The sequence below is a fragment of the Vigna umbellata genome, chromosome 7, assembly GCF_029865625.1.
Source record: "Vigna umbellata cultivar VRB3 chromosome 7, Vumbellata_1.0, whole genome shotgun sequence".
NCBI classification, from domain to species: Eukaryota; Viridiplantae; Streptophyta; class Magnoliopsida; order Fabales; family Fabaceae; genus Vigna; species Vigna umbellata.
Genome location: NC_142171.1, coordinates 48,792,750 through 48,799,142, shown reverse-complemented (window position 1 = coordinate 48,799,142; position 6,393 = coordinate 48,792,750). Strand labels below are relative to the sequence as shown.

At 36.7% G+C, this 6,393-nt stretch overlaps 1 pseudogene; it reads right to left on the bottom strand.

The window, feature by feature from the left end:
• Nucleotides 1-214: 214 nt before the first annotated feature.
• On the bottom strand, nt 215-4,366 carry LOC148196486 (putative disease resistance protein RGA4; annotated as a pseudogene).
• Nucleotides 4,367-6,393: the final 2,027 nt, after the last annotated feature.

Here is a 6,393-nt window from a genome sequence, read left to right as displayed (position 1 = left end):
TCAAAATAATCTGCACTTAAATTTAACAAGGACTTCTTTAACATGTAAATGAATCAGAAAACCAAAATCCGGATAAGAATATACATACTAATTGTAAATAAATTTAACTTTTTTTAGTTTATTTTGGTTTGACAAGTTAATAAATATATTGAGTTCGATCCTTCAAATATTTTCTAGGACATATGAAATTACTTCTTTTTCTCAGTTTACATAATCAATGGTGTTTACTTTAGCTTGTTAAATTTAGCCAATAAAATTGATATTAAATTTTGTAAATTTGATTAAACAAAAGAAATTATAAGGAGCAATAAAACTTGGTAAACCTTGTAATTTAAACCGACACTGATGATATTGGTAAGAGAAAGTGATAGTTTTACCTTGTCTAAAATAAGACAAGCGTCCGTCCACTCTAATTTCGCAAAGAGGAAGCATTGTAGACGAATGACATAGTAGCTCCTGTAAGGAAGGGCAAGCGTAAATCTCCAATCTTTCCAGCCTTTTCAGTAGTTGGTTGTTTGGAAGGCTCCTCAACTTGCAACAGAAACCAATAGCTAAATGGCGAAGAGAGGAAAGGTGTGTTCAAAGCAATCAGGCAAAGATTCAAGATTTGGAAGATCACATAATCTCAACGAGTGCAGGCCAGTCATGGATTCTAAAGACTCGTGAAAACCTTTCAACTCTTTGCATCTTTCAATCTGCAATTTCTTCAGAGAACCACTAAACAACCATCTCGGGAAACGACCACCTGTGTATCCTGTTACTGTCAAACTCACAAGCTGTTGGATATCTGGTTGAAGCACTTCAAGAATCTCCTCAGCTTTTTCTCCTAATTTAGTCTCTTCATTTCTGTCCCATGACAACCTCAACTCCTTCAATCTCTTACTTGACATATTGGCTTCCATCGCATCCTTTACACTTTTCACTCTTCCCAGATTCTTCATCTCAAGATCTTCTCTCAGCCTCATTCCTCCCAATTCTGCCAAAAGGAACCCTCTTTCGTTGCCAACAAAGAACGAGGTTAAACTCCTCAGGTTACTCAACTTCCCCATCTGAGGAAGCAAGCTTGATAATTTGTGGCAACCTTTAAAAGATAGCTTTTGAAGAAATTTTAAGTCTATCAAATTGTCGGGCAACTTCCGGAGATGTTTACAGTAATCTAATTTCAAGATTTGCAAATTTCACAGTTTACATATGAATTCTGGAAGAGTTGTGAAGTCACCCTTGGAAAGATTCAAGTACCTTAGAGGCTTTAAATCACCAATTAAAGGTGACAATTCTCTCTTTAGTCGTAACTGAAGCACCCGCAAATATTGACATTTCAATACATTAGGAGAAACTAGATCACTGCACTGATTTGACATTAGATAAGTCTTAAAAAAATTTGTATCCTGCAACTCATGTGAATCGAATTCAGCTCTCCATCTATAATCTGAGAGATGGTGGATTCTGTTAGATGAATGAGTAACTCTACTATCATCTATTAAGCATTTTACATCTTGTGCAACTAAGGTTGCAACACCAAGGACAACATCATGAATCTTAAAACCTGTGATGTTGCCAAATTCATCTGTCTCAATATCCTGGAAAAATGATCTTCTACGTAATTCTTTCCACACCTCTTCACCGACATCCTCTGCATCTAACTTTCCATCGGATGAAATGAATCCATTAGCCATCCAAAGTTCAATTAAATATGGCTTCCTTATTGTCTCACTTTTGGGAAATAATGCACAATAAGCAAAACACTTTTTGAGTCTTATTGGTAAGTTCAAGTAACTTAATATCAGGGTAGGTCTTACCGTATGAAAATATGGTAAATTCCAATCGACGTTTTTCATGACATTGAGCCACTGTTTTTTATCTCTGCTGAACTGTAAAAGACCACCCAGTACTTTTGCTGTAAGAGGCATTCCCCAACACTTTTGTACTATCTTCATCCTCATTGTGTCAAACTCAAACGGTATTTTTTTCCTTGGGTTCAAAGACTTATTATTGAAACAATTCCAAACAATGATCGTAAGATAGCACTGGTAATTCACAACCAGGCCCTGTTCCAATCGTTTCTGCTCCTATCCAACTACAACTGGTGACCAAAATGAAAGCGTCATCTTTCCCACATGCCAGTACTGATTTCAACCTCTGCCAGTTATAATCAAATATCTTTTTCTTTGGAGAAGATTTAGAAGTTTATTTTGTACTAGCTGTAGGTCCAAGTCCTCACAGTCACACCCAATAGCTGCTTTCATCATAGCTTCCATCATTCTCTTAAAACTGAAATCCGAAAAACTACATACCCAAATTCTTAACTCAAAGTGAATGACTACCATCGGATGATCGAAGATGAACTTGGCAAATGTTGTTTTTCGAATTCCGTCCGGACCTTCAAATAACCTTTATGATAACTAGTCAAATAGTGTAAAAGTTTACTTGTTTCCTCTTCTCTTCCGTAAGAGAATATAGGATAACTAGTAAAATCGTTTAAAAGTCCATTTTTATCCTCTTCTCTTTCGTACAGTCGTGGATCACCGAAGAAAAAGGTAGTTCGACTCCCCGCAGTGACTTCATTTGTTCTCTCAGCACTCATCTCGGTCTCAGTCAAATGAAACTTATTCTTTTCATCAACAATTTTTATTAATCTTTCACTTATACTTTTCATTTTCTTGGAAGTTTTGTAACTGAAAATAACATGCTTGGGATGAAAAGAGAATAAGCAAAATGCTTCATATCTCCTGCTATATGTTTGAACAATTATAAAAACTCATTCTTAAAAATTCAGCTTTGTTGGGATTATATTAGATTAAAATGAACGATTATAAAAAAATTTAATGTCTTTTTCTTATAATTTTAATCCTATTATTTTTAATTTTCTTAGTTTTATTAATTTATTGTTACGGGCTCTTTTCAACAATAATTTAAAAAAAATATCATTTTTTAATTATATTGTTATAAATGTAACATCCCAAAATATAGTATAAACTACATAGTATAATATTTACATGAATTGATATGATAGACCAGTTATTCACTTAATAATAAAGTGTTAATAATACACTTATCCCAAAATAACTATAAAATTAAAACTTTAAGCAGAAACCTAATCTAGTACTAAAATATGTACAAGACCGAACGATTTGTACTAAACTAGTGGATCCTCTCCTTCTAGAGCTTGCTCCACCGAGACCTCTTCTCCTTCTGCTCACACCCACCGGATGATCATTGCAAAGGATAAACCGAATGGGTAAACATGGCAAAACAGAAAAGCAGGGTAAGGTAGTGTAATTTAATAATCATGTTAACATACAATTCAATAAACAGATAAAACACTCATACACATGCATAAAACATATATACACATATTGACCAACCACTTTACATTTGACCGTCCGGACAAGTATGAATATGTAGCTTTGGTCGTTCGTGCACTCGTGGGTGTAGTAACTGGAAACCCATTAGCTGCCACACGAGGTTAACCCGTTATCACTCACCGTAGGACCCCTCTCCCCCTCAGCTAGGGTCTCCTGCTATTCTCACGACATGACTTACCCATCTCTACTTGAGAATTGGTAATCATTAGAATGTCACGATGAACGTCATGGATTTCGCTGTCCATATTCATACTTTACCACCACCTTGATAACCAATTACTAAGACATTCCTCCTTGGAATTCTCTTTCGCATCCATACACTAGTGCAGAATTGGCCTTTAACGTCACCCCGTAGACGTCGGACCACAAAATAACCAACGTAAATTATTGACCGGTGGCATTTTCGTAAATAAGTTGGGCATATAGACGTCGGTTAGGGGGTCCACGACGTCTCTCATATTATAGACGTCGGTGCCCCTCCTAACAGACGTTTATATGTCTGACAGGTAGATGAAAAATTCCTTTTTTCCGCCATATAGACGTCTGATCCCACCATCCCAACATCTATATACGATTATCGACGTCGACCCCCTACAACAGACGTTTATATGCCTGACAGGCAGGTGAGAAGTTGTTTCTGCCATATGGACGTCTAATCCCACCATCCGACGTCTAAATGGCCTGACAGGGTAAGTGAAGAGTTGTTTTGGGCATCGGCTCCCCTTTTTTCTCTGTGGCATTGCATTTCCAGGTGCGTTTTGTCTCTTTTGAACCGTTTAAACTTACGTTTACTCCGATTAAATTAGCCTTTGATGGATTATCTTCAATTTGAACCTATTAAAATGAGTTTTCGTTGTGTTTTGGTGCAGTTTTTATCGTGTCTTTGGGTAGCGTAGTAGCACCTTCTCCCTCTAGTTTCCTCGTAAGGAAAGCTTGCGTCATTTGGATGTCTTATAGCATTTCAACCCAAAATCAAACCTGGGTCCTTGCCTAATTCTCATGTCACCGTATTCATTTTCATTGCCTAGTTGGAATGGAACTAGGCAAGGACCCAGATTCAGTTTTCGGTTGAAATTCCATAAGAAGTCCAAAAGACGCAAGCTTTTCTTATGAGGAAACAAGCAAAGGAAGAAAGTGCTACTACGCTACCCAAAGACACGAGCTGTAGTAGACGTCGATTAATGTCATGTCCGACGTCTATAGACATCGGTTTTGGTGTAATCTGACGTCTATAAAGACGTCGGACCTGTAAAGTCCCGACGTCCCATTAACGTCACCCATAAAGACGTCGGATCGGGATATGATGTTAAAAGCCCAAAATAATAGACGTCTAAAGCCCTTTCTACACTAGTGATATTACAATTATCATACCATACTTTCAATTTGACACCATTATGATAATGCATACATAAGTCATCAAAGCAATTAGAACAATTAATTAAAATAACACACTGGAATAAATATAAACATAGGTCGAACATAAATCACCAAACACATATGAACAAGACCGAACACCCTGTGAATGTTGGAGACCGAACGATTCGTTACTACTCAAAGATCAGGAAAGAACAATCCCTAATAGATAAGACTGAAGTAGGTGGCTGAACACTATTGAGGCCGACCACTAGAAGTAACCGAATATTATTTAACTTAGACCGAACACCAATACAAACCGAGTACTAACGTAATACCGAGAACTACTAAGAAACCAAGTGCTAGTACAAGATCGAGCACTACTTAAGAGACCGGTCACTCAACATGACTGAACGGTCATTAACAAGAAAATCCCATAAGAAACCGAACACAGTTAATACTGACTCAGTACAAACTGAAGACTAAATATAAGATCGAGAACTTAGACTAGACTGAGTACTAGTGTAAGACCGTTCGGTCATTAACTAAAACTCCATAGAAGCATAACCCAGTTAAGATCGATCATAAGAGAAAGGCCGAACAGTCAACAAGTGACACTCAGCGAACTGCAAAATTCTGCAAACTACTGCAGAATTATGGCCAACACCAATCTTTACCAATTTCCTTCATTCTTCCCAACTTCTAATCCTCCCAACTTATATTATACAGACCTATACACTTCTCTAAGAACATATAAACATTCCTCACATTATTTAGAGAGTTTAATCTCATATTTGAGAGTCAATTATGTAGAATCATGAACTCAATGACCAAGAATCAAATTTCTTACTTTTGGTACAATTTTGAGTGGCTTAAGGATTCAAATAAATCTTAAACAACTCACCTAAATTCCTCATACAGACCAAACTCACACCGAACACAAATTCTCCATTTTTACTACCACACTTCCTCCCAATATCAGTCGGCCACTAAACCAGAATTATGCAGAATCACAATCAACATGAATACAACATTTAATAGTCTTCAACAACAATACCGAACACACAATCATTCAGTTTCACACACATGCAGCACCATCAAACAACATTTTCATACATCATAACCAAGAAACTAAATTAAATAGCTACCCTTACCTCTTTGACCGAACTGGACAACTCAAGAACTTCAAAAATTTGCTCTCAACACCATAAAATCCTAAGAACCTATAACTCACAGATTTGTGAGAATGAACCAACCAAAAGACCAAAAATGAAGTCAGGAGGGAGGAAGAAGACCGATGAACACATGCAAACATAAACATGGCTTGCATGTGTCTCAGAGTTTCAAAAATTCACAAGAACTCAAAAAAACAAGACTTACCAGCTCTAAACAAGAATCTGATCGGTAGGAATGGAAGCTCTTGACACCAAGATTGCTTAGGCACAATCTGATTGTAGAATAGATGAAATGAGATGGAAGAAATCTAGAGAGAAGGAGGAGAAAGAAGAGAGTAGAAGTTTTGGAGAGATAGTTGTATCAGAGAAATGGAACGAAGCTTTTTAAAATTTCATTTATATATCAAACTTATTTTAATAATAAACACTTGGTCCCATTCTCTTACTAAACCTGGCTGCTCCAACTGCTTGGCTCTCACAATACATGAGTTAAAAGTTAA